This window comes from Podarcis raffonei, chromosome 12 (genome assembly GCF_027172205.1).
Source record: "Podarcis raffonei isolate rPodRaf1 chromosome 12, rPodRaf1.pri, whole genome shotgun sequence".
NCBI classification, from domain to species: Eukaryota; Metazoa; Chordata; class Lepidosauria; order Squamata; family Lacertidae; genus Podarcis; species Podarcis raffonei.
Window position 1 is genome coordinate 6,330,280 of NC_070613.1, and position 26,860 is coordinate 6,357,139.

The 26,860-nt window shown below is 48.2% G+C and overlaps 1 protein-coding gene across 1 annotated transcript in view; it reads left to right on the forward strand.

Annotated features, from left to right (window-relative positions):
• The first annotated feature begins 505 nt into the window (after positions 1–505).
• Positions 506–26,860, forward strand: part of GJC2 (gap junction protein gamma 2) — an 87,450-nt gene continuing 61,095 nt past the window's right edge. Inside the window, exons 1-2 of the mRNA XM_053409909.1 lie at positions 506–632; positions 10,596–10,664. The gene's annotated coding sequence lies outside the window, so the exon portion shown is untranslated. The remainder of the gene's footprint in view (positions 633–10,595; positions 10,665–26,860) is intronic.

The following is a 26,860-nucleotide window of genomic DNA, read 5'->3' on the forward strand; positions in this document are numbered from 1 at the left end:
GGGTTGGGGGGTACAGGCAGGGAAAACGGATAGCTGCTCGCACCTCCTCCCTCCGCTCTCAGACACGTGCTTTCCATAGATTCAAAAGGGATCAAGGTTAGAACGAAGGAAAATCCCCACTTTCCCAGTAATTAATCAGCTCAAATATTTTGCTCGGACAGAAAGCAGAACAACCCCCCTCATCGGTTTGGGGGAGGGAAGTGTCTCCAAGTCTAGCTCCTCCGCCCCCTCTTCAGATCTTCAGCTCAGGATCCGTGGATCTGTAGATCCACCCTTTCCGTAGTCCCACCCCGTAGGACGATTGGCCGGCGCTGTTAGGCTCCAGGTGAAAGACGCATCCGAAGCGCGCAAAGTTTGGATTGCTTGGCACTTTTGCGCAATTGCGCCTTGCTGTTGCGCAGAGGGAGGTTAGCGAGCCTGTCCCCTCGCCTGGCGAAATCTACAGCTGAGCTGCTTCTAGACTGAAAATCCTCTCTCTCTCTCTCTCTCTCTCTCTCTCTCTCTCTCTCTCGCACCAGTGGGTTTCCCTGCGCAGCAACGCTCCCCCCTGACACGCGCACACGCGCCCCTCTTCCTGCCTCTAACCCTGGGATGCTCTCTGGAGAAAGGACCGTCAGCACAGGACCAAAGAGGTGAGTGGACCGATCTTTCTCAGCCACAGAGGAAGCCGCCTCGTGCTGAGTCAGACCATCGACCCAACAGTTCAGTGGTGTCGACACTGACTGGCAAGAGGGGTGGCGGGCACGCTTAGCCCTACATGGAGACGCTACCGAGGATTGAACCCGGAATTGTACTAGCGTGCAAAGCACATGCTCTTTCACTGAGATGCATCCGGAACGGGATGGAGACGGTGGAAGGACAGGGTGGTTGTCCACGCGAGAAAGGATCCCCCTAGCACGTCTGAGCGCGTGGTTTTTCCCTCCGTGAAATTCTGGCTAGGGAAACCGAGCTCAGCTTGGGAAGGGGGCGGGAGGCGAGCTGGGAGTGAGAGAGCAGCGCAGAGCATCCTTTGTGTAGCCGCGCGTGCATCGCGCAATGGGGGTGTGTGTGTGTGTGTGTGTGTGTGTGTGTGTGAGAGAGAGAGAGAGAGAGAGAGAGAGAGAGAGAGAGAGAGAGACGTTGAAGAGAGTTAAGCCTTCGCTTAGCGATCTCCTTTGAAACCAAGGGGCTTCTTTCAGGTGCCCGAGGCTGGCGCGCTCTCCTGGGACACAGGGAGATTCGGGTCTGAGTGAACAGGAGGGGCTGGTGCTGCAAATCTGGATGGTGCTCCTTGGGTACAATAAAGGAAACATGAGATGGAGGGAGGAGGATGGCCAACCACTATGTTTGAGAGCATCCTTCTGTGTGTGTATGTGTGGGTCAAATGCACACTCGATTAAGGCATGCACATCCATGATAGGAAAATTTAGTGCACGTGTAATATTTAATGAATTTAAATGCATGGACGGTGTATGCTGCCATAGATGAACCTCTAGTATGATATATGAAACTGTTAATGTGTAATATGTGATTTGCAGATGACTACAGCATATCCAAAATGTGTGGGTGATGTTTTAAGTGTGTGAGAATACCTATATCTATATGAACATTGATAGAGCTAAAACTACACACAGTTTTAGCTCTATCAACGTTCATTTTTAAAACTGTTTTCAGTTTTGTTTTTATCTATAAGCTGCGTTGGATCCCTGTCAGGGGAAAAGGTGGAGTGCAAATAAATACCGGTACATAACAAGAAGAAGTGTGAACTGAGTGTATGATGATGTATAGGATTTAGATCTATGCTGTGTGTTGTGTGTTCACGTACACCCTCCACAAAACCATTAGAGTTAGCAACTTCTCAGCCTGTTTCTGTAGTTATGTCTTCTGTAACCGCACGTATTAATTAGTCCGTGTAACTGAAACAAATGTATATTCTTTCCCTTTCCCATTGCTGTGCCCGTCTCTCTGTTTCCACTGTGTTTAATTTTAGCCACATCTGCGCCATGCACTTAAAGCACTGTGATATCACTTTAAACAGTCACGGCTTCCTCAAAATAATCCTGGGAGCTGTAGTTTGTTAAGGGCGCTGCCAAGCATTCTTAGGAGACCCCTGTTCCCCTCACAGCGCTACAATTCCCTGGGAAGAGGGATTGATTGTTCAACCATTCTGGAAATTGTAGCTCTCTGAGGCAGGATGGAGCTCTCCTGACAACTCCCAGCACCCTTAAACTACAGTTCCCAGAATTATTATTATTTGGGGGGGGGGAGAAGTCATGTCAGTTTAAAGTGGTACGGCACCACTTTAAAAACATGGCGCGGATGGGGCCTAAGAGTAAGCCCCCTACCAGCACATAGGTAAAGGTAAAGGGACCCCTGACCATTAGGTCCAGTCATGGCCGACTCTGGGGTTGCGGTGCTCATCTCGCTTTATTGGCCGAGGGAGCTGGCGTACAGCTTCCGGGTCATGTGGCCAGCATGACTAAGCCGCTTCTGGCAACCCAGAGCAGCGCATGGAAACACCGTTTATCTTCCCGCCGGAGCGGTACCTATTTATCTACTTGCATTTTGACGTCCTTTTGAACTGCTAGGTTGGCAGGAGCAGAGACCGAGCAACGGGAGCTCACCCTGTCGCGGGGATTTGAACCGCCAATCTTCTGATCGGCAAGTCCTAGGCTCTGTGGTTTAACCCATAGCGCTACCCGCGTCCCTACCAGCACATAGCTGACCCCATATAAATAGAAATGCTAATATTCTGCAAGGGAAAGACGGAGTAGTTATTTTGGAGGGGAAACCCTGACTTTTCCTTGCCTTCGTCTGCAGCACGACTTTTGATAAGAACATGATAGCTCAGTCAGTAGAGCATGAGCCATGGGTTCGAGCCCCATGTGGGGCAAAAGATTCCTTCACTGCAGGGGGTTGAGTTGGAGGACCCTCGTGGTCTCTTCTGACTTGATGATTCTATGATCCTTCTGTGATAAGAGCAGCCTGCTGGGTCAGGCCAGTGGTCCATACAGTCCAGCCTCCCGTTCTCACAGGAGAATAGATACCCCAATACAGTGGTACCTCAGGTTACATACGCTTCAGGTTACAGACTCCTCTAACCCCGAAATAATGCTTCAGGTTAAGAATTTTGCTTCAGGATGAGAACAGAAATCATGCTCCAGCGGCGTGGCAGCAGCGGGAGGCCCCATTAGCTAAAATGGTGCTTCAGCTTCAGGTTAAGAACAGTTTCAGGTTAGGTATGGACCTCCGGAACAAATTAAGTACTTAACCCGAGGTTCCACTGTAGGCAGTTCACAAGCAGAGCCTGAGTGAAGCACAGCTTTTCCCTCCATTGAGGGCCTGAGTGAAGCACAGCTTTTCCCTCCATTGAGGGCCTGAGTGAAGCACAGCTTTTCCCTCCATTGAGGGCCTGAGTGAAGCACAGCTTTTCCCTCCATTGAGGGCCTGAGTGAAGCACAGCTTTTCCCTCCATTGAGGGCCTGAGTGAAACACAGCTTTTCCCTCCATTGAGGGCCTGAGTGAAACACAGCTTTTCCTTCCACTGAGGGCCTGAGTGAAGCACAGCTTTTCCTTCCACTGAGGGCCTGAGTGAAACACAGCTTTTCCCTCCATTGAGGGCCTGAGTGAAGCACAGCTTTCCCTTCCACTGAGGGCCTGAGTGAAACACAGCTTTTCCCTCCATTGAGGGCCTGAGTGAAACACAGCTTTTCCCTCCATTGAGGGCCTGAGTGAAACACAGCTTTTCCTTCCACTGAGGGCCTGAGTGAAGCACAGCTTTTCCTTCCACTGAGGGCCTGAGTGAAACACAGCTTTTCCCTCCATTGAGGGCCTGAGTGAAGCACAGCTTTCCCTTCCACTGAGGGCCTGAGTGAAACACAGCTTTTCCCTCCATTGAGGGCCTGAGTGAAACACAGCTTTTCCCTCCATTGAGGGCCTGAGTGAAACACAGCTTTTCCTTCCACTGAGGGCCTGAGTGAAACACAGCTTTTCCCTCCATTGAGGGCCTGAGTGAAACACAGCTTTTCCCTCCATTGAGGGCCTGAGTGAAACACAGCTTTTCCCTCCATTGAGGGCCTGAGTGAAACACAGCTTTTCCCTCCATTGAGGGCCTGAGTGAAACACAGCTTTTCCCTCCATTGAGGGCCTGAGTGAAACACAGCTTTTCCCTCCATTGAGGGCCTGAGTGAAACACAGCTTTCCCCTCCATTGAGGGCCTGAGTGAAACACAGCTTTTCCCTCCATTTTGGGCCTGAGTGAAGCACAGCTTTTCCCTCCATTTTGGGCCTGAGTGAAGCACAGCTTTTCCTTCCACTGAGGGCCTGAGTGAAACACAGCTTTTCCCTCCATTTTGGGCCTGAGTGAAACACAGCTTTTTCCTCCATTGATCTGCCTTGCCCTTCTTTGAAGCTGCCCCCCACGTTGGCAGCCATCAGCCCTGCGTCTTGTGGGAGCGGCTTCCATAGTTCAACATTGTGCTGTGCGATGGTACAGAGAGGATGGTTTATTTATCCTGCCCTTAATTTTGGCAGGACGTTTGTTCTCCGTTATGGGGGATGCAGAACAATAACACTGATGGTTGCAGCAGAGAGGCTGCTTGCTTTCTCTAGAAAGCAAAAGGAAGGGAAAAACTACGTATTTCTAACACGAGCATCGCCTACTTTTTATGCAAAAAATGAGTTTTCATGGGCTGTGAAATCAGCAACGGCTAGAGAGGAGTATTTTCAGAGTGTGTGTGTGAATGGGGATAAATGACTCTGTCTGGGAGCTGCCACACGAAACCAACAGAGGGCAACAGAAAGTCATGCTGCATGTTTTGCGCATAGATTTCATGGCAGGGAGAAAACTTCTCTGGCCTGTGGTTAGAGCTCACTGCTTTGTTTGCTGTGTAGATAGGAGTTGTGATGGACTCAGTAAGAGCTTGGAGGAAGGCAGACATCCCACAAAGCAATGTTTGAGGGATTTGGGGTGGAAGAACTGGACATTGCCCTGTTCTGGAGCTCTTAAAACAATGATAAACCTTTGCTCTGTATAGAAAATCTCAATCTACAGAGAAAACAGCCACTGCCAAGGTCTGCCTGTGTGCTGTTGAGAAGCCAGGGGTGAATTTATGGGTTGGTGGCCTCTGGAGTGTAATCAGAAAACACTCTCTGGGGGTGAGGGAAGAAATTGTTGTTGTTGTTGTTGTTGTTGTTGTTGTTGTTGTTGTTGTTGTTGTTATTATTATTAAATACAAAATACGAACAACGCCCAACATATTGATGCAGAGGAGAGTGGAGAAAAATTAGATTGCATTAAGAGGGAGGGTAAGAAAAGTGAAAAGAATACCTTACATTAATTCAGGCGATGTTTTTACTTCAACGAGATGAGCACACGATATGAGGAAGGAGGCAGCTGTACCTGTCGCATTTCCGGAGATAGGTAAAGGGTAAAGGGACCCCTGACCATTAGGTCCAGTCGTGACCGACTCTGGGATTGCGGCACTCATCTCGCTTTATTGGCCAAGGGAGCCGGCGTACAGCTTCCGGGTCATGTGGCCAGCAGGACTAAGCCGCTTCTGGCGAACCAGAGCAGCGCACGGAAACGCCGTTTACCTTCCCGCCGGAGCGGTACCTATTTATCTATTTGCACTTTGACGTGCTTTCGTACTACTAGGTGGACAGGAGCCGGGACCGAGCAACGGGAGCTCACCCCGTCGTGGGGATTCGAACCGCCAACCTTCTGATCGGCAAGTCCTAGGCTCTGTGGTTTAACCCACAGCGCCACCTGCATCCCTTTTCCTGAGATACATCCCCAGAAATGTTGGCACCTTATCTCTGAGGTGTCTTCAACCAGGGCTGCATTTTATTTTATTCCTGGGAAAGTGGGTGCCTCTTTTCCTTTTGCACAGAGGAAACGGCCGGATTTGCGTCGGTGAGCACGCAAAGTTGTTGCCACATGGACAGACAGAGTGGCGTCTCAGGGCTGTGCTGCTCACCAAATCTCCATTCGGTTGAGTTGCTGCAACATCAGGAGAGAGGGGAGGAGGGACCCGGTGGCAGCAAGGCTGACATGGTGCAAATGCAACGGCGGGGAAAATTCAGCACTCCTGCCGGAGTGTTTGCACCTCCCTGCTGCTGTGCCCCTTTCTCTCGCTGTCTCAGTGTGCTGCAGTGATTCAGGTGAGGTCAGGTGAGTTGCACAGCTGCTGGCCACATGGAGGGGTTGTTTTTGTTGGGACATTGTTGATGCTTCCATCCAGCCCTGAGCATCTTGGTCTGCTCCTGAACTCCTGCATCGTGACTCCTGAGCACTGTGTTTGCTACTGAGCCTGTACCCAACACGGTCTGCCCAGGTGTCTTCATTTTTCTTGCCAGGCCATTTTTAGGAAGCTACAGCCACCTGTGCCATGCTTGATGTCAGGTGTGGGACAGAAAAGGGCCGGATTTCTAAGGAAGCATTGGGAGCTTCAAGCCAGTGTGGTGTAGTGGTTAAGAGCAGTGGACTCGTAATCCAGTGAACCGGGTTCGCTTCCCTGCTCCTCCACATGCAGCTGCTGGGTGACCTTGGGCCAGTCACACTTCTCTGAAGTCTCTCAGCCTCACTCACCTCACAGTGTTTGTTGTGGGGGAGGAAGGGAAAGGAGAATGTTAGCCGCTTTGAGACTCCTTCGGGTAGTGATAAAGCGGGATATCAAATCCAAACTCTTCTTTACTTCTTCTTCCTTCTTAGATCCAGCAAAGTGTGCTCTCACATGCCCATTAGCTGATGTGAGGATAGTGGATGTAGCCTACCTTGATTTCAGCAAGGCATTTGACAAGGTGCCCCATGATATTCTTGTAAAGAAGCTGGTAAAATGCGGTCTTGACTATGCTACCACTCAGTGGATTTGTAACTGGCTGACTGACCGAACCCAAAGGGTGCTCATCAATGGTTCCTCTTCATCCTGGAGAAGAGTGACTAGTGGGGTGCCACAGGGTTCTGTCTTGGGCCCGGTCTTATTCAACATCTTTATCAACAACTTGGATGATGGACTCAAGGGCATCCTGATCAAATTTGCAGATGACACCAAACTGGGAGGGGTGGCTAACACCCCAGAGGACAGGATCACACTTCAAAACGACATTGACAGATTAGAGAACTGGGCCAAAACAAACAAGATGAATTTTAACAGGGAGAAATGTAAAGTATTGCACTTGGGCAAAAAAAATGAGAGGCACAAATACAAGATGGGTGACACCTGGCTTGAGAGCAGTACATGTGAAAAGGATCTAGGAGTCTTGGTTGACCACAAACTTGACATGAGCCAACAGTGTGACGCGACAGCTAAAAAAGCCAATGCAATTCTGGGCTGCATCAATAGGAGTATAGCATCTAGATCAAGGGAAGTAATAGTGCCACTGTATTCTGCTCTGGTCAGACCTCACCTGGAGTACTGTGTCCAGTTCTGGGCACCACAGTTCAAGAAGGACACTGACAAACTGGAACGTGTCCAGAGGAGGGCAACCAAAATGGTCAAAGGCCTGGAAACGATGCCTTATGAGGAACGGCTAAGGGAGCTGGGCATGTTTAGCCTGGAGAAGAGGAGGTTAAGGGGTGATATGATAGCCATGTTCAAATATATAAAAGGATGTCACATAGAGGAGGGAGAAAGGTCGTTTTCTGCTGCTCCAGAGAAGCGGACACGGAGCAATGGATCCAAACTACAAGAAAGAAGATTCCACCTAAACATTAGGAAGAACTTCCTGACAGTAAGAGCTGTTTGACAGTGGAATTTGCTGCCAAGGAGTGTGGTGGAGTCTCCTTCTTTGGAGGTCTTTAAGCAGAGGCTTGACAACCATATGTCAGGAGTGCTCTGGTGGTGTTTCCTGCTTGGCAGGGGGTTGGACTCGATGGCCCTTGTGGTCTCTTCCAACTCTATGATTCTATGAGGATGGGAGTGTGCCTTAATTCTCCCACATTTAAGGTTGCCATATATCAAAAAGTGAAAAAACACCCCCAAAATTGTTGAGCTTGTTTTAGGAAAACCCCAAAAATGTTGAGGGTTGGTGTTTTTTTTTAGACAAACCCCAAAGTTATTGAGCTTTTTTAAAAACAAAGACACCCAAAACCCCACAATTTTTTCAATTGACTTGCCTAAGATCCAGGACAAAGCGCTGCATTTTGGATATCCCCACCGGATGTCAATTCTGCCTTTGAAATCCCAGTAAAATCCAGACATATGGCGGCCCTACCCACATTTCTGCTTCAAACTTCAAAGTGGGGAAAGCTGTTCTTCTATAGCCCTTTGTGAACAGCCCACAGGGATCATAGAATTGTAGAGTCGGAAGGGAGCCCCAGGGTCATCTAGTCCACCCCCCCCGCAATACAGCTAAAGAATCCCTGATAGAGGGTCTTCCAAATGAGAGTCCACCATCTTCTGCAGCGCCACCATGTGGTGAACCATTGAACTTCAGGTGGCAGCCTTCTTAGTGAAGGACCTTCAGGTCCTGGACTGACTCCGCCCACTTGGGGCTGGCCATTGGATCTGCCTCAACAGGAAGGAGTATAAGGGGCTTCCTGTGGCCAGCTGAGCCTTGCTTGAGCAACACGGCCTTCTTCAGTGATGGTGTGCTCTTGTCCCCTTTGTTGTTCTTCAGCCTTGACTATTGGCTTCTTTCCAGGACTTCTGGCTCACTGCAGACTGTTGCCCACCGCCCAGCCCTAAACAAGCATAAGGAAACAAATTTAAGAGTGGTGTCACACATTACATTCAATGAATGTACAAACAGTTGGGCTGTATACTAAAATATTCTAGTTATTTGTTTGTGAAATTTATATGCAGTACCACCCTTCGTACGAGGATCACAGTGCAGTTTTCACTATAAAAGCACAACACTACATAATAAACAAAGCAATAATTTCCACTGTCACACATTTTAAAAGACCATAGGTTGTTTAGTCTGCCAAAAGCCTGGGAGAAGAGGTATGCCTTTTCCTGACTCCTAAAGATGTGTAATGAAGGCACCAGGCGGGCCTCTCTGGGGAGAGGATTACACATACAAGGAGCCAATGCAGAAAAGGCCCCTTATTGTATTGCTGCCCTCCAGACCTCTTGAGGAGGCACATGAAGCAGGGCCTGCGATGTTGATCTCGGGGTCTGGCTTGGTTCATATGGGGAGAGGCAGTTATTCACACGTAACATTCAATGAGTGTACAGTCTGTGTACACAATATTTGAAATGTACAAATCATCAAGTGCAACCTCTTCAACATATATGTTAAGTACTGAAGTTCTCACCCTGGGCCAGCAGGGGGATACTGTAGATAGTTTCCACTCAGGTCCACATATGCAAATAAGGAATTGAAAGTGACGTTCAGTGATTGGATAGTTACAGAAAGTTGTTACTGTTGCGTTGTAGTTGAGCTCTATATAAGCAGGCTGGCTGAACCCTTCAGCCCAGTTCTGTTCTGGTCTGTGAACAAACAAGAGCTGTTTGAAGGATCACTGTGTCGTCTGATATGTTCACCCACAACTCAACAATATATAGTTGCACATGTGTAGAGAGAACTTGTACCTGTGTTCAGAATAATGTGAACAAGGCTTTTAGTATTTATTAATTCATAAAATTGATTGTTTGTGTGTGGGGGGGGGAATCCTGAAAAAACAATATAGTTTGCCTGGGCGTCCAAATTAAGCACTCTCCCTCCCTGCAATTAATAAATTTATTCGGGCTTTCTTTATACAGTGGAGAAATGCGCAGCCAGTCCTGCTCGTGAGGTACTTCCTCAGTGTAAGAGGTTTGGGGAGGCATTGATTCTCCGCGTTCCCTGTGTTCATTCTGCTACAGTGGCAAACCCAATACAGATTTGGCTCCCTTCCTGCATTATTGACCCAGTGCCTGTGTTATTTATTGGGCCGCTCGCCCTCCCAAAATCACTGCCAGGAAAATGTTCAGCAAATTGTTTTAAAGTGGTTCACTCGTCGCCTCCAGCAGTAGATATTAGATGCTGCGAAAATTATGTAAGGGCAGGGTTAAAATGGAGGAGTGTTTCGAAAATTATTTTTAGCAAGTTCCCGTGAGTACAGGGATTAGGGTATGGCGTTCAGAGGAAACAAACCCCTCAGAACATGCTCTGTGTATGTAGGAGAAAGAATCTCTCAAGCAACCTCTTCACCCTTGCGATCAGGACTTAGACCAGACTCTGTCTGCATCCGTACTATTTAAAGCAGTATCGAACCACTTTAAAGAGTTACGGCTTCCTCAAAGAATCCTGGGACTTGTAGTTTTTTAAAGGTGCTGATGTTTGTTCGGAGACCCCCATTCCCTTCACAGAACTACAATTCCCAGAGTTTTCTTGGAAGAGTGATCGGTTGTTAAGTCATTCTGGGTTACGGTCTCCTAACTTTTTCTCATGGGGCAAAGCCATGGTGCTTTGAATGTTGGATGGTTCAAGGCAGACGAATGAAAGCAGTCCTTCACACAGCGCATAGTTAATCTCCCACAAGATGCGGTGATGACCATGATGGCTTTAAAAGGGTATTGAACTATGCCGGAGAACAATTAAGGCAAACCGGCGATGGTGCCTGCAAGGCAAAAGAAACAAAAATAACCCTAAGTTAAACATGATCTGACCTTGTGTTTTTTCCTTTTTCAGAAACTGAACGCCAGCATTCTCCTGCTCCTCCAGATTGAGCAGTTGCTGAAACTTCCCAGCATGCTCCAGGTTAGTGGCCAGCCATGTTTGGACAATGGAATCTGCCTTGTGTAGAGTCAGGCATTTGGTTCATCTAGTTCAGTATGGTTTGTGCTGACTTACAATGGCTCTCCAGGGTTTCAGACAGCGAGTCTCTCTGTCATGGTCCGGTATAAGGGCGATCGAAGTCCGGGCTGAGGACGTCGGGACCGGGGGCAAGATGGCGGGGTGGGAGCAGGAACGAGAGTCCAGAAGCCAAGAGTCCAAGGGTCAAGAAGCGGGGAGTCACAAAGTCAAGGGTCCAAGGGTCCAGAAGCAAGGAGCCACAAAGTCAAGAGTCCGAGGATCAGGAAGCAAGAAGCCAAACGCAGCAAGGCAGGAAACATGTTGCTGTGGCAAAGAGCCGAAGGGAAATGCTGACCTTCCATCCCTTCTGGCTCTTGCCACCAGGTGCTGTGAGTTACCAATCGGCCTCACCTGTGTGACTGCGCCTTGCCTCTTCAGAACAAACTTAGGAAGGCCCAGTGGCGTAGCGTGGGTTGTCAGCACCCAGGGCAAGGCAAGTAATTTGCGCCCCCTAACCCGTGGATTTGCGCCCCCTAACCCGTGGATTTGCCCTAACCCCAGATGTTGCGCCCGGTGGGGCCGGCCCCCCCTGCACCCCCACGCTACGCCACTGGGAAGGCCCCAGTCCTGCGAAGCCCTACTGGTCACAGGGCCTGGCTCCTGCACGCACTCCTGACACTCTCTTAGCCATACCTAGAGATGAGGTGGCCCCTTCTCTACTAGAAGACTGGTAATTGTATTTCTCTGTCACATTCACAGGAGAGCTTTTAAAACAGTCCAGTTGTATCTCCACAAATGACTTTGAGGTGTTTTGTTGTGGTACTGACACTCTTTAGTGGTGGGATAGGAAATTTCTCCCAAAGTTGACCTCCAGGGTCATAAATGTTTTTGGTGGTGATGCTGATTGCGTGCTGCCAAAGCTTCCTTTGGCTCTAATCGGGGATTGATGTATGTGCATGCGTTTTATATAAAATAAAATAAAATAAAATAAAATAAAAAATAAAATATTCAGATGTCTCCCTCTTCTATTCTTCAGCTGCCTCGTGTGAGAGGGATAAAGGATGCAGAGCCCTCAAATATTCCATAGTTATTGTTGTTGTTTAGTCATTTAGTCATGTCCGACTCTTCGTGACCCCCTGGACCAGAGCTCGCCAGGCCTTCCTGTCTTCCACTGCCTCCCGCAGTTTGGTCAAACTCATGTTTGTATCTTCGAGAACACTGTCCAACCATCTCGTCCTCTGTCGTCCCCTTCTCCTTGTGCCCTCCATCTTTCCCAAAATCAGGGTCTTTTCCAGGGAGTCTTCTCTTCTCATGAGGTGGCCAAAGTATTGGAGCCTCAGCTTCACGATCTGTCCTTCCAGTGAGCACTCAGGGCTGATTTCCTTCAGAATAGAGAGGTTTGATCTTCTTGCAGTCCATGGGACTCTCAAGAGTCTCTTCCAGCACCATCTTGCCATCTCATTTTTGACCACATCCAACTTACCAAAGTCCATGGTTCTTACATGCCAGGTTCCTATGCAATATTTTTCTTTACAGCATTGGACTTTCCTTTCGCTTCCAGGCATATCCACAACTGAGCGACCTTTCGGCTTTGGCCCAGCCGCTTCATCAGCTCTGAATCTACTTGTACTTGTCCTCCGCTCTTCCTCAGTAGCATGTTGGACGCCTTCCGACCTGAGGGGCTCATCTTCCACCGTCATAACTTTTATATGCCTGTTGTCTTTGTCCATGGAGTTTTCTTGACGGGGATACTGGAGTGGCTTGCCGGTTCCTGCTCCAGGTGGATCACATTTGGTCAAAACTCTCCACTATGATCTGTCCATCTTGGGTGGCCCTGCATGGCATAGCTCATAGCTTCTTTGAGTTATTCAAGCCCCTTCTCCACGGCAAGGCTGTGGTCCATGAAGGGGTATTCCATAGTACAAACAATGGCAGAGGTTTGAGTAAAGCACTACAGAATATTTGAGTAAAGTATTCTGTAGTGCTTTACTCAAACTTCTGCCATTGTTTGAAACCACAATTTTCCACTCAGTTTTCTCCATTCCTGCTTTACTCAAACTTTTCCACTCAGTTTCCTCCATTCCTGCTTTACTCAAACTTTTGCAATTGTTTTAAACCACTGTCTCCCCCTCAGTGTTTCTGTCATCCTGCCGCCATGCCATGGGCACTGCTGTTGCGCAACTTGCCTTCACATTTTCTCCCCTATTCCAACCGGACTTCTTGCGAATCAAGGATTGTAATAAGGCAGGACAAATCCTTCAATGGGAGCTGTGCTGTGGCTTCCTGCAAATCCAGGATTGTGATGTGAGACAACAGATCCTCCAGTGGAGTGCCGTGTGATGACATTCTTACGTTTTTCTTATATAGAGAGAAATGTTCTACCAAACTTAAAGGGACTTTGCCAAATAAATGGGTATTTAGGATTGAGGTGCAAGCAAGGGAACTATGTCAGCCTTCTCCAAAGTGTGCACTCCAGATGTTTCTGCTGGGTGGGGCTGATGGGAGCTGAAGTCCAAAACATCTGGAGGACACCCCGTTGGGAGAGGCTAAACTAAGCGCATCCAAGCTGTTTAAAGAATTCCTGTTCTCTAAGCTTAGGAATTTGCTTCCAGTACCTGATCTGAGTTTGAGGTTCATTCATACAAAAGTCAACACCTAGTTAGGGATGCAGTTTGACACTATACCTGTTCATTCATTGTTCATTGGCTGTACATTGGATCCCAGTCCATAGCTGTTCAAAGTTCTTCACTTTGCGGCTGCTTTGTTCTGGTTCAGAAAACTTCACAGGAGTTCATCCTCTGTGGAGAGAGGACCTGAATCACCCCTCATCCTTCCCTCTCGCTTCTCCTACTCTCTGAGGGGATGAGGCCAATCCTACACCAGCTTACCTGGGTGTAAGAAAGCTAGTTTGAGGTTAAAATATTATGGAGAGATCAGTATCACAGGCCATTTGCAAGATCTTCCCTGTGAAGGGGGGGGGGAGCCAAACTGTTCAGTTCTGAGCTTGCTTTTAACCAACTTCATGACTATCCCTGCTCCTGGTTATCTTCATTTCATCAGCTTAATTTAGGAGGATAAGATAGTTTTGCTCTTGCTATTGTTAAACCACCGGAAGTCAGAAGCCCTTGCCAATCTTCTGCAAACCATCCAGAGATCTAGCAGAAGATCTTGAACTTCCTTCTTCCCACCCCTGGGTTTAAGGACATTAGAAGAGACCTTGTGAATCAGGCCAAATGCACCCTGTTCTCCGATTGGCCAACCAGATCCCTATGGGATGCCCAGGAGGAGAACAGCCTAAGAATCTGTCTGATCCATCCAAGTTGGGCTGGGACCACTGCTTCTTGTGGGAATGAATTATCTACATTCGCACCTTGGAACTTGAACAGAATCCAATCCAATCCAGCTCCAGATGGAAGTGAATCCACAACCTGATTGGCCTACAGGAGAATCCCGGAATTAGCCAATCACATGGGGCCCATTATGTAAATGATGTATATAAAGCAGATATTTTGGGGGAACTTTCATTCCTCCTCACCACTATGAGCTGAATAAAGAGCATGAAATCCACTCTCGACTACAAATATATTTCACCCATTGGACGTTCGGCTTCCAAAAATAGTTTGCAAACTGGAACAGTCACTTCCAGGTTTGCAGCGTTCAGGAGTCAAAACGTTTGAGAACTAAGCTGTTCGAAAACCAAGGTACGACTGTAGTTTAAAAGCTATTCGCTTTCTTTCCTGTGCCTCAAATATTCCAGCATTAAGCGTCATCGAATGGCCGCAAGCTGTGGTATTGTGAGAGCAGGAGCAAAGCCCACGTGCCCCTTCCATTTCTGGGTGCCTTTTCTAAACATCGTACTTCTCTCGCCCTCTTGAAGCACTTGAAGGTTCTCTAAGTGTGTGCAGAATTGATTGCAGACGGTCTCCGCCGTGTCAGAGCGCCGGGGATGGAGGGAGGCAGCTGCAACTATGGCTGCCTCAGTTCACACGCAGGTGAGGGCCCCATCTGCTTAATTTTGCATCTGGCTTCACTTGGCATTTAGCTCTTTGCTTGGGTCTGGCATCTTTGTGAAAATCACAGATTTTGCCAGGTCAGGATTGGGGTGGTAGGACTTGGCAGCCCCCAGAGAAAGGGGGCCTGCAGGATCCGGCCACTGGCCCCATCTAGTCTAGCACCCTGTTCTCACAGGGGCCAGCAAGATGCCTGCAAGATTCGAACACAAGAGCGTCTGCTCCTCCTGCGGTTTCCAGAAACCAGTATTCAGAAGCAAGCATTGCTGCCTCCAGCTGTGGACGTAGAACATATTGTGGCTAGAGTCACAGAATTGTAGAGTTCGAAGGGACCCTAAGGGTCATCTAGTCCAACCCCCCGCCAAGCACAACAGCTTGCCTCCGCTATTGAGGGGGCCGGGGCCACGCAATGTGCACACGCACACGTAGCTCCTCCCAAGGTAAGCTAAGCCTGTCAGGGCAGCTGAATCTATGGTCTTATATAATAATAATAATAATAATAATAATAATAATAATAATAATAATTTTATTATTTATATCCTGCCCATCTGCCTGAGTTTCCCCAGCCACTCTGGGCGGCTCCCAATCGAGTGTTAAAAACAATACAGCATTAAATATTAAAAATTTTCCTAAACAGGGCTGCCTTCAGATGTCTTTTAAAGATAAGATAGCTGCTTATTTCTTTCACATCTGATAGGAGGGCGTTCCACAGGGCGGGCGCCACTACCGAGAAGGCCCTCTGTCTGGTTCCCTGTAACCTCACTTCTCACAGGGAAGGAACCACCAGAAGGCCCTCGGCACTGGATCTCAGTGTCGGGGCTGAATGATGGGGGTGGAGACGCTCCTTCAGGTATACAGGACTGAGGCCATTTAGGGCTTTAAAGGTCAGCACCAACACTTTGAATTGTGCTCGGAAACATACTGGGAGCCAATGTAGGTCTTTCAAGACCGGTGTTATGTGCTCTTGGCGGCCACTCCCAGTCACCAGTCTAGCTGCCGTGTTCTGGATTAGTTGTAGTTTCCGGGTCACCTTCAAAGGTAGCCCCACGTAGAGCGCATTGCAGTAGTCCAAGCGGGAGATAACCAGAGCATGCACCACTCTGGCGAGACAGTCTGTTGGGCAGGTAGGGTCTCATCCTGCGTACCAGATGGAGCTGGTAGACAGCTGCCCTGGACATTGAATTGACCTCCACCTCCATGGACAGCTGTGAGTCCAAAATGTCTCCCAGGCTGCGCACCTGGTCCTTCAGGGGCACAATTACCCCATTTAGGATCAGGGAGTCCTCCACACCCACCCGCCCCCTGTCCCCCAAAAACAGTACTTCTGTCTTGTCAGGATTCAACCTCAATCTGTTAGCCGCCATCCATCCTCCAACCACCTCCAGACACTCACACAGGACCTTCACCGCCCTCACTGGTTCTGATTTAAAAGAGAGGTAGAGCTGGGTATCATCCGCATACTGATGAACACCCAGCCCAAACCCCCTGACGATCTCTCCCAGCGGCTTCATATAGATGTTAAAAAGCATGGGGGAGAGGACGGAACCCTGAGGCACCCCACAAGTGAGAGCCCAGGGGTCTGAACACTCATCCCCCAACACCACTTCCTGGACAAACTGGGAGACCCAGCTCCTGGGCAGGCTGTTTGCTTGCTGTGAGCAGAATCAGAGTGCGCTTTGTTCCTCCCTCAATCAAAGGATCAATCAAAGCCTGTCTCAATTTGTTTGCATGCTGGACGGCTCTCTGGGTCGGTTGCCCCGTCACAGTGTGGGAATGATCCCTGGGGGGTGAGGGAACAGGGCACCCTGCTGTGCTTGCTGCCACCCTGCCCACGTGCAGAGAGCAATTCCTTTGTCAGCTGTGATATGGGAGGATCTCGCTTTGTCTGTTTAGCGCAGGAAAGCTACGATTCTGGGCCGCTTCTGGGCAACCTTCTTACTGAACATTTATCCTGGCTCGTTCGCGGGGAGGTTAGATACTGCTGCACCAAGCCGGTATTATTCCCAACTTTCTAGCACGTTTTCCTGTCACTTTCCTCATTGCAAAAAAGGCAGAACTTTTAGGGGAGCAGGTTTGTTGTGCAAGAGCTGTGGATCAACTTTACGTGTGCAAACGGAATTTGCTTTTATGTTATTGAATCCCAAACAGTCTTGGGATGACCCTGAGGTCCACTTTGCCCCCAAATTCTCCTTTCATCATTCTCTTTCACTTCCCCTTGCACGGCAACCTCTAGCGGGCTGCCTGCATCTCAAAGGAGTCTTGAGACTGAAAATTACCAGTGTCTCCAGCCTCGTCTAAACCCCCTCAGCTTCTCTTAAAATTTCCTGAATGAATTGTCTGAGGAGGAGACACCAAATAAGCTCAAGTTTGTCATTTGTTTTAAAATTGGCTTTATGGGAAATTTGGGGACAACCTGGGGCTATGCAGAAGCCCCTCCCCCCCTTTTAAGAAGCTAGTCCAACTACAGTTACTTCCAGACATAAAAGTTTATTGTGGAATCGGTGCTGTTTATGTATACAAGTTCTTTGCACATGATGTCATCAAACTGGGAGCTGATTCTTTTTTAAAAAACAACAACAACACCGCTTTAATTTAAAGAGTTCCCCTTTTCATGGAAAAATCTGTTAAAAATAACCCATTCTATATCCACAGTCCCCACTGGTGTGGACATTCGCGTGCATTATTTTTGGTAGGAGATTTGTAACGTGTGAACGTAAGAACACAAGAAGGGCTGCTGGATAACAACAACAATAACAACAACAATAATAATTATAATAATAATAATTTATTATTTATACCCCGCCCATCTGGCTGGATTTCTCCAGCCACTTTGGGTGGCTTCCAACAGAATATTAAACTACAATAACCTATTAAACATTAAAAGCTTGCCTAAACAGGGCTGCCTTCAGGTGTCTTCTAAAAGTCTGGTAGTTGTTTTCTCTTTGACATCTGGTGGGAGGGCGTTCCACAGGGCGGGTGCCACCACCGAGAAGGCCCTCTGCCTGGTTCCCTGTAACTTGGCCTCTTACAGAGAGGGAACCGCCAGAAGGCCCTCGGCGCTGGACCTCAGTGTCTGGGCAGAACGATGGAGGTGGAGATGCTCCAATGGCCCATCTAGTCCAGGATCCTGTTCTCACAGTGGCCAGATGCCTGTGGGAAACCAGGAAGGAGGATTCCATCACAGCTTAGCTGGTTAGAATGTGGTGCTGGCAACGCCAAGGTTGCAGGTTCGATCCCCGGTAAGAGACAACTGTATATTCCTGAATTGCAGGAGGTTGGACTAGATTGTCCATGGGTCCCTACGATTCTATGAGATATGAGAAAAGAGCGCTCCCCATCCTGTGGTTTCAGCAACTGGAATTTGTAAGCATTTATGTCCCTGACAGTGGAGGCATCAAGGCTTGCTAGAGAGGTTAAAAGCAACAAAAAAGGCTTTTACGGGTATGTTCGTAGCAAAAGGAAGAACAAAGAAACAGTGGGGTCACTCAGAGGAGAAGATGGTGAAATGCAAACAGGGGACACAGAAAGGGCTGAACTCCTCAATGCCTTCTTTGCCTCAGTCTTCTCCGATAAAGAAAACAATGCCCGACCTGAAGAATTTGGAGCAAAGGATTCAGCAGAGGAAACACAGCCCAGAATAACTAAGGAGATAGTACAAGAATACTTGGCTAGTCTAGATGTATTCAAGTCTCCAGGGCCAGATGAACTGCATCCAAGAGTATTAAGAGAACTGGCAGATGTGATTTCAGAACCACTGGCAGTAATCTTTGAGAATTCCTGGAGAACAGGCGAAGTCCCGGCAGACTGGAGGAGGGCAAATGTTGTCCCTATTTTCAAAAAGGGGAAAAGAGAGGACCCAAATAATTACCACCCAGTCAGTCTGACATCAATACCAGGGAAGATTCTGGAGCAGATCATTAAGCAAACAGTCTGTGAGCACCTAGAAAGGAATGCTGTGATCACCAATAGTCAGCATGGATTTCTGAAAAATAAGTCATGTCAGACTAACCTGATCTCGTTTTTTGACAGAATTACAAGCCTGGTAGATGAAGGGAACGCAGTGGATGTAGCCTACCTTGATTTCAGCAAGGCATTTGACAAGGTGCCCCATGATATTCTTGTAAAGAAGCTGTTAAAATGCGGTCTTGACTATGCTACCACTCAGTGGATTTGTAACTGGCTGACTGACCGAACCCAAAGGGTGCTCATCAATGGTTCCTCTTCATCCTGGAGAAGAGTGACTAGTGGGGTGCCACTAGTGGGGTGCCACAGGGTTCTGTCTTGGGCCCGGTCTTATTCAACATCTTTATCAACGACTTGGATGATGGACTCAAGGCATCCTGATCAAATTTGCAGATGACACCAAACTGGGAGGGGTGGCTAACACCCCAGAGGACAGGATCACACTTCAAAACGACCTTGACAGATTAAAGAACTGGGCCAAAACAAACAAGATGAATTTTAACAGGGAGAAATGTAAAGTATTGCACAAATACAAGATGGGTGACACCTGGCTTGAGAGCAGTACATGTGAAAAGGATCTAGGAGTCTTGGTTGACCACAAACTTGACATGAGCCAACAGTGTGACGCGGCAGCTAAAAAAGCCAATGCAATTCTGGGCTGCATCAATAGGAGTATAGCATCTAGATCAAGGGAAGTAATAGTGCCACTGTATTCTGCTCTGGTCAGACCTCACCTGGAGTACTGTGTCCAGTTCTGGGCACCACAGTTCAAGAAGGACACTGACAAACTGGAACGTGTCCAGAGGAGGGCAATCAAAATGGTCAAAGGCCTGGAAACGATGCCTTATGAGGAACAGCTAAGGGAGCTGGGCATGTTTAGCCTGGAGAAGAGGAGGTTAAGGGGTGATATGATAGCCATGTTCAAATATATAAAAGGATGTCACATAGAGGAGGGAGAAAGGTCGTTTTCTGCTGCTCCAGAGAAGCGGACACGGTAAGAGTAAGAGCTGTTCGACAGTGAAATTTGCTGCCAAGGAGTGTGGTGGAGTCTCCTTCTTTGGAGGTCTTTAAGCAGAGGCTTGACAACCATATGTCAGGAGTGCTCTGATGGTGTTTCCTGCTTGGCAGGGGGTTGGACTCGATGGCCCTTGCGGTCTCTTCCAACTCTATGATTCTAAGGCTAGTAGCTTTCGATAGCCCTCTTCTCCATTAATTTGTCTAATCCTCTTTTAAAGCCATCCAAGTTGGTGGCTATTGCTGCCTCTTGTGGAAGTGAGTTCCATAGTCCACACTACGCTCTGTGTGAAGAAGTATTTTCTTTTTCACCAGTCCTTTGTGGGAACGTTTTGGTGGATGAGCCCCTACTGCCACGGCTACGCTCCTTCCGTTTGCACCTCAGCTGAGCCACTACCTCATCCTTTTGCTTCTGGTGGCCCGAACGATTTGAGCATTCCTATTTCCACCCCTTGCCACATGCTGAAGGCACTCCAGAACTTCAACAACCCAACAGGAGGTCAACATCTCCACACATGAGGGCAGGGGTTGGGTGGGGGGCAGCTGGCCTGATCCAAGACTGCTTAGGATTTGGAACTGCTTAGTGGACGCCGTGCTGTGAGCAGTATTCCAAATTTTGGGACGCGGTTGTGCAGAATTATGGTATTTCCACCTTCTAGCTTAACGCTGCCAAATGGACTTTTTTGTGAGTTTAGTTTAGATTTTGGAACTTTCCGTCTCTGTCTCTTTCTTCACCACCGGCGGAAAGAGCGAGAACATCAACTGAAGTCTGTTTGCGCCATGACAATAGACGTTTTGTTATAACAGTATACAAACACTTGGAATCCAGGAACGGAAAAAAAATGAATGCAGAGCATCAAACTGGAGGTTCTGTGACTCCCGTTTGTCTGGTACGTGTCTACACTTCCATAAATATTGTGGCAGAACACGAACTGTTTGAGATCCAGATTTTATGTAGTCATAACCAGGACTGCCGAGAAATTTTACGGGGCAGTCCATCTCTTTATTTTCCCCCTTCATTACCTACACGCATTCCATGGAGATTTTATTTTTGCTTCCTAGGGAACCAAGTTGTTTCAAAAGAATGTAAGAACAGTGTGGCTGATGGTATCAGACTAAAAGCCCACCTAGTCCAGAATCTTTTTCTCACAAGGGCCAACCAGATGCATCTGCGAAGCCTACAAGCAGGCCCTGGACACCACAGTGCTCTCCCAGTTTGTGATTCCCAGCCACTGATGTTCAGAGGCATGCCACTTTTGACACTGGAGGTATAATAGCCATTGTGGCTAACAGCCACTGATAGCCTTGCCTATCACCTTGCCAACAAAGGCCCGTATAGTTAAAGCCATGGTTTTCCCAGTAGTGATGTATGGAAGTGAGAGCTGGACCGTAAAGAAGGCTGATCGCCAAAGAATGGATGCTTTTGAATTCTGGTGCTGAAGGAGACTCTTGAGAGTCCCATGGACTGCAAGAAGATCAAACCTATCCATTCTGAAGGAAATCAGCCCTGAGTGCTCACTGGAAGGACAGATCGTGAAGCTGAGACTCCAATACTTTGGCCACCTCATGAGAAGAGAAGACTCCCTGGAAAAGACCCTGGTGTTGGGAAAGATGGCGGGCACAAGGAGAAGGGGACGACAGAGGACGAGATGGTTGGACAGTGTTCTCAAAGCTACCAGCATGAGTTTGACAAACTGTGGGAGGCAGTGGAAGACAGGAATGCCTGGCGTGCTCTGGTCCAGGGGGTCACGAAGAGGCGGACACGACTAAACAACAATAACCCCTGACCATTAGGTGCAGTCACGGATGACTCTGGGGTTGTGGCGCTTATTTTACTCTATAAGCCGAGGGAGCCAGCGTTTGTCCGCAGACAGCTTCCGGGTCATGTGGCCAGCATGACTGAGCCACTTCTGGCGAACCAGAGCAGTGCATGGAAACGCTGTTTACCTTCCTGCTGGAGCTGTATCTATATATCTACTTGCAGTGGTGTGCTTTCGAACTGCTAGGTTGGCAGAAGCTGGGACACAGCAACAGGAGCTCACCCCATCGGGTGATTCGAACCGTGGGGATTCAAACCGCCGACCTTCTGATTGGCAAGCCCTAGGCTATGTGGTTTAACCCACAGCTCCACCCGCATCCCAGTTGCCCACCATAGTTTTGTCTAACCCATTTTCCAAGCCTTCCAAGCCAGTGCCTGAATCTTCCAACATTCAGCTTTCCTGGATGGCCCTACCGGGTTCTGGTATTACGAGGTTCCCCCATCCCTGCTATTCATAGCCTGCTCCCATGTGCTTGCAACAGCACATGTTCAGAATTTGGTGTCTCCTCCAGAATTCAGCATCTGGAGAACGTCTACTTTATAGAAAACAAAAATGTTTTCAGCTCCCTGAACTGAGTTTGGAAATGCATGGACAGCACTTGGCTCAGAAGCTTGAGCTGAGCTGAGGAAGGTCATGGGCAGCTGCCTGCGGCCAGCCAAGAGCCAGAGGTTGTGGGGCAAGCTAGGGGTCAGGACCAAAGACCAGTTGGAACCGCAGGACAAATCAGGAGGCGGGGTGAAGGAGCAGGCCAGAAACCACCACCAAAGAGTGACCAGAGAGCCAGAGCTCAGGAAGACCATGTTGCTCAAGCCGGACCCCGGTGGAACAGGAAGTCCTTTTATACTGGGTGGACAGAGCCAGGTCCTTCATGGAGAATGTGCCCACCTGCAGTTCAGTGACTCACCATGTGGGGGTGTTGTGCTGAGACCCAGAAGCTTCTGCAATGAAGGGCTTCCATTTGCCAGGTTCTGGTCGTTGCTTAGCCAGCTTTTCTCCGGCTTGTTCAGATTCTTGGTTTTTAGGGGCTGCTTGCTGGTCTGGACACAGTGGGAAAGCTGGCAACCCCAGGAGTGAAGACTAGCCTTGCAAAGCAGTCCATACAAGGTCTCAACTAGGTCCAGGGCCTTTTCAGTACTGGCCCCGACTTGGTGGAACGCTCTGCCACAAGAGACCAGGGCCCTGTGGGACTTGACATCTTTCCGCAGGGCCTGCAAGTCAGAGCTGTTCTGCCTGGCCTTTGGTTTGGACTTGGTCTGACCCTTATGTTTCCCTCATGGTCTTGATTTATCAGCTATTTTAAAATGAGGCTGCATTTTAAATTGCATTTTAACCTGTTTTTTAAATTGGTTTTTTCCCCTCCCTCTCTTTCCCCCCTATTATGTTTTTACTGTGATTTTATTTTATTGGTGTTAACTACCCTGAGCCTCTGGGCCAGGGCAGGTGGGTTATGAATAAAATTTATTATTATTATTATTACTTATTTATTTTGCATTGCTATCCCTCCATTCCTCCAACGAGCTGAAGGCAGGGTGTGTGGGAGTGAGCCTCACTGAGCACTGCGGGACTTACTTCAAAGTAGACCTTCATTGGAATATGCATAACACAACGTGAGGAGGGCATCTGAGCAATTTGAGTTTGAGTTGCTATGACTTTGTTGAATTGTATAAATCATTTTGATTTCTGGTTTTATTTTATTTTTTTGATATTTTGAATTCCTATGACTTTGCTTGACTTGCATTGATCACTTTGTTGTTATTTGCTTTATTTATTTTCTGTTGTGTTTGATAGTATAGTGATTGTGACATTGTTGGTTGTTGTTTTTAATGCTATTGTGATTGTTGTGAGCCGCTTTGAGCTGGGCACCTGTCACTGGAAAAACAGAATACAAATGTTAAATCAAATTTAGAGCACCTTTGTGGGTTAAAGACGAGCTTGCAATTGGATAGTTAAAGCAGTTTTTTACATAGATGAAAGGCTTGCTCAATTACTTTACAAATCACGGCACTCCTGAATGGATTGCAAATGAAGGGATTGTTTGCCAGCTATCCACAGTGCAATCTGAGCTTGCCTCCCTTTTAGCTAGGAAAGCAAGCCTAGAGACTTTATGGATCGAAATCCAACTGCTAATTAGATTTACTATTATTGTTATTTATTGCCAGAGCAAGCTGCTGTGCCAAGGCCAGACAGAGATAACAACTTTCTGAATTTCAAGCGAACACAGGAAACTACCTTGTATTGAGTAATATCATTGGTCCATCTGGCTCACCACTGTTTACACTGAGTGGCAGCAGCACATGTTTCATAGAATTATAGAGCTGGGATCCCGAGGGTCATCTAGTCCAACCCACTTCAATGCAGGAATCTCAGGTAAAGCATCCATGACAGATGGCCAGCCAACCTCTGCTTAAAAACGTTCACTGAAGGGAGTCTGTTCCACTGCTGAAGAATAATAATAAATAATAATAATAATAATAATAATAATAATAATAATAATAATGATAATAATAATAATAAATTTATTGTTTATACCTGTAATGGCAATGAGTTACTCGTGCGTAAACTGCCGCCTCTCTAGGCTGAATTGCCTTGTTAAACCGTTATGACTGCACAGCCCATCTCAATGTGGCTGCCTCAGTCGCTAGCAGAATCCGTCAGTGGGCGTTTCTTAAACCTCTTCCAACATAAAAGCTGTTTGACCCCCAGTCTCCTCCTCCTCTCACTGCGCGGGAGTCTTCTGCGCAGGGAGGGTGTGGGTAGCGGAGGACCTGTGCTCTCCTCACTGATGTCCAGTGAAGAGTCCTGGAGCCCTCTCTCTGATTCCCCCATCTGCCCCCCTTTATCCCTGATGTTGCGCTGATTTGCTTCCCCCTCTACTGAGCTGCTTCTCCCCCTGTTGCTGGGTCCTTCGCCAGCATCATCTGGGAGCCACTCCTTCGCCTCTCACTCCGATGTCAGTTCCCTGACAATACCCTGCCCATTTGGCTGGGTTTCCCCAGCCACTCTAGGTGGCTTCCAACAAAAGATTAAAAATACATCTAAACATCAGTCATTAAGAACTTCCCTAAATAGGGCTGCCTTCAGATGTCTTCTAAAAGTCAGATAATTATTCTTTGACATCTGATGGGAGGGCATTCCACAGAGCGGGCGCCACTACCGAGAAGGCCCTCTGCCTGGTTTCCTGTAACAGCTCTTCCTGTCAGAAAGGTCTTCCTGATGTTTAGTCGGAATCTCCTTTTTTGTAACTTGAACCCATTGGTTCGAGTCCTACCCTCCAGAGCAGGAGAAAACAAGCTGGCTCCATCTTCCTTCTGACAGCCGTTGAGATATTTGGAGATATCTCCTCTCTGTCTCTTCTTTTCCAGGCTGAACATACCCAACTCTTCCTCATAAGGCTTGGTTTCCCAGACCCCTGATCATCCTGGTCACCTTCCTCTGCACACATTCCAGCTTGCCAATCTCCTTCTTAAATTGTGGTGCCCAGAACTGGACACAGGACTCCATGTGTGGTCTAACCAAGGCAGTATAAAGGTAAAGGGACCCCTGACCATTAGGTCCAGTCATGACCGACTCAGGGGTTGCACGCTCATCTCGCTCTATAGGCCGAGGGAGCTGGCGTTTGTCCGCAGACAGCTTCTGGGTCATGTGGCCAGCATGACTAAACTGCTTCTGGCGAACCAGAGCAGCACACAGAAACACCGTTTACCTTCCCGCCAGAGCGGTACCTATTTATCTACTTGCACTTTGACGTGCTTTCGAACTGCTAGGTTGGCAGGAGCAGGGACCGAGCAACGGGAGCTCACCCCATTGCGGGGATTCGAACCGCTGACCTTCTGATTGGCAAGTCCTAAGCTCTGTTTAACCCACAGCGCCACCCGTGTGGTCTAACCAAGGCAGTATAGAGCGGGACTATTCCTTCTCTTGATCTGGACACTAGACTTCTGTTGACGCAGCCTAGAAGAGCATGTAGCTTTCTTTTGCTGCTGCATCATGCTGTTGACTCATATTGAGCTTACGGTCCACCAAGACCTCTAGATACGTTTCACATGTACTCCTGGCAATCCAGGTGTCTCCCACCTTATATTTTGCCGATCCTACAGCTCTGCTTTCAGGTCCTTCAGCATGGATAAGTGCTGAAAAAGAGCCCTGGTGGATCAGGTCCAAATGGTGCCCATCTAGTCCAGCAATCGGTTCTCATGGTGGCCAACCTATTATGGGAAACCCTCAAGGAAGACCGGAGCGTTTCCCCTATTAGTGGGATTCCCAAGCAACTGGAATTCAGAGGCATTCCGATAGTGCAAGCAGAGCCCAGCCCTTGCGGCCATTGCTAGCCTCATGCTCCACACATGTTCTTGAAGACCATCTTCAGGACCTTTAAAAAAAGCACCCTGTCTCCATTTGCGGTCTTGTAACAAGTTGCTTCAACTTAAACCCGTCCCCGAACTCCCAATTTACGTGACAGCGGAAGTCTATAAAGAGGCAGGCCTTTGCTCAATGGAGCTGATGCAGATGGGGTTACGGCTGAAGTAGGTCACGGAAGAACTGAAACATGACTCTGGGGCATCACGTAGCCAATAGAGTATGTGGCGAGGTTGATGAGGTTAAAGGGGAACCGTAGGACAAAGCACATGAAGTGTGTGTGTGTGTGTGTGTGTGTGTGTGTGTGTTTATATACAGAATAACGGTTTCGCAGAGGAGACCGACTGCAGCTGAGCGGTGTTGCAATGAAGGTAGTTTGGTATTTTTGCAAAAACCCTGACCCTACCTCTTCTCCAGAGGCCAGGGACAGACTCCATGTGTCCTGGGAGTAGTCCAAGAACAACAGCTGGTATGGATGTACCCTTAGAGAGCTTGTCTCCTTTGTTTTCACAAATCTAGTGCAGATTTCGGGTGAGACAGGGTTATTTCTGGTTCTCTACTAAACCCCATAGCTTAGCGGCTTGGATGGGGGTGACGTTGGATTCGGTTCTCATCTCAGGCAAACGTCCCTAATTCGCACTTTCAGAGACGCCATGTGGACCAAAACACAAGCCTCCTTTGAGATCTGCACTTCTTCGACTTTAGAAAGCCTTGTAATGTGCGCAGACACGACTGCGCTAGGTTGAGGTGCACGTGCAAATGCACAGAGAAGAGGAAACAGAATACAGTGGACGCTCGGGTTGCGAACGTGATCCGTGCGGGATGCATGTTCGCAACCTGCAGCGTTCGCAACCCGCATTTGCGCATGCGCAAAGCGCAATTTAGTGCTTCTGCGCATGTGCAACTGCTGAAACCTGGAAGTAACCCGTTCCGATACTTCTGGGTTTCGGCAGTCCATAACCTGAAAAAATGCAAGCTGAAGCGGCTGGAACCTAAG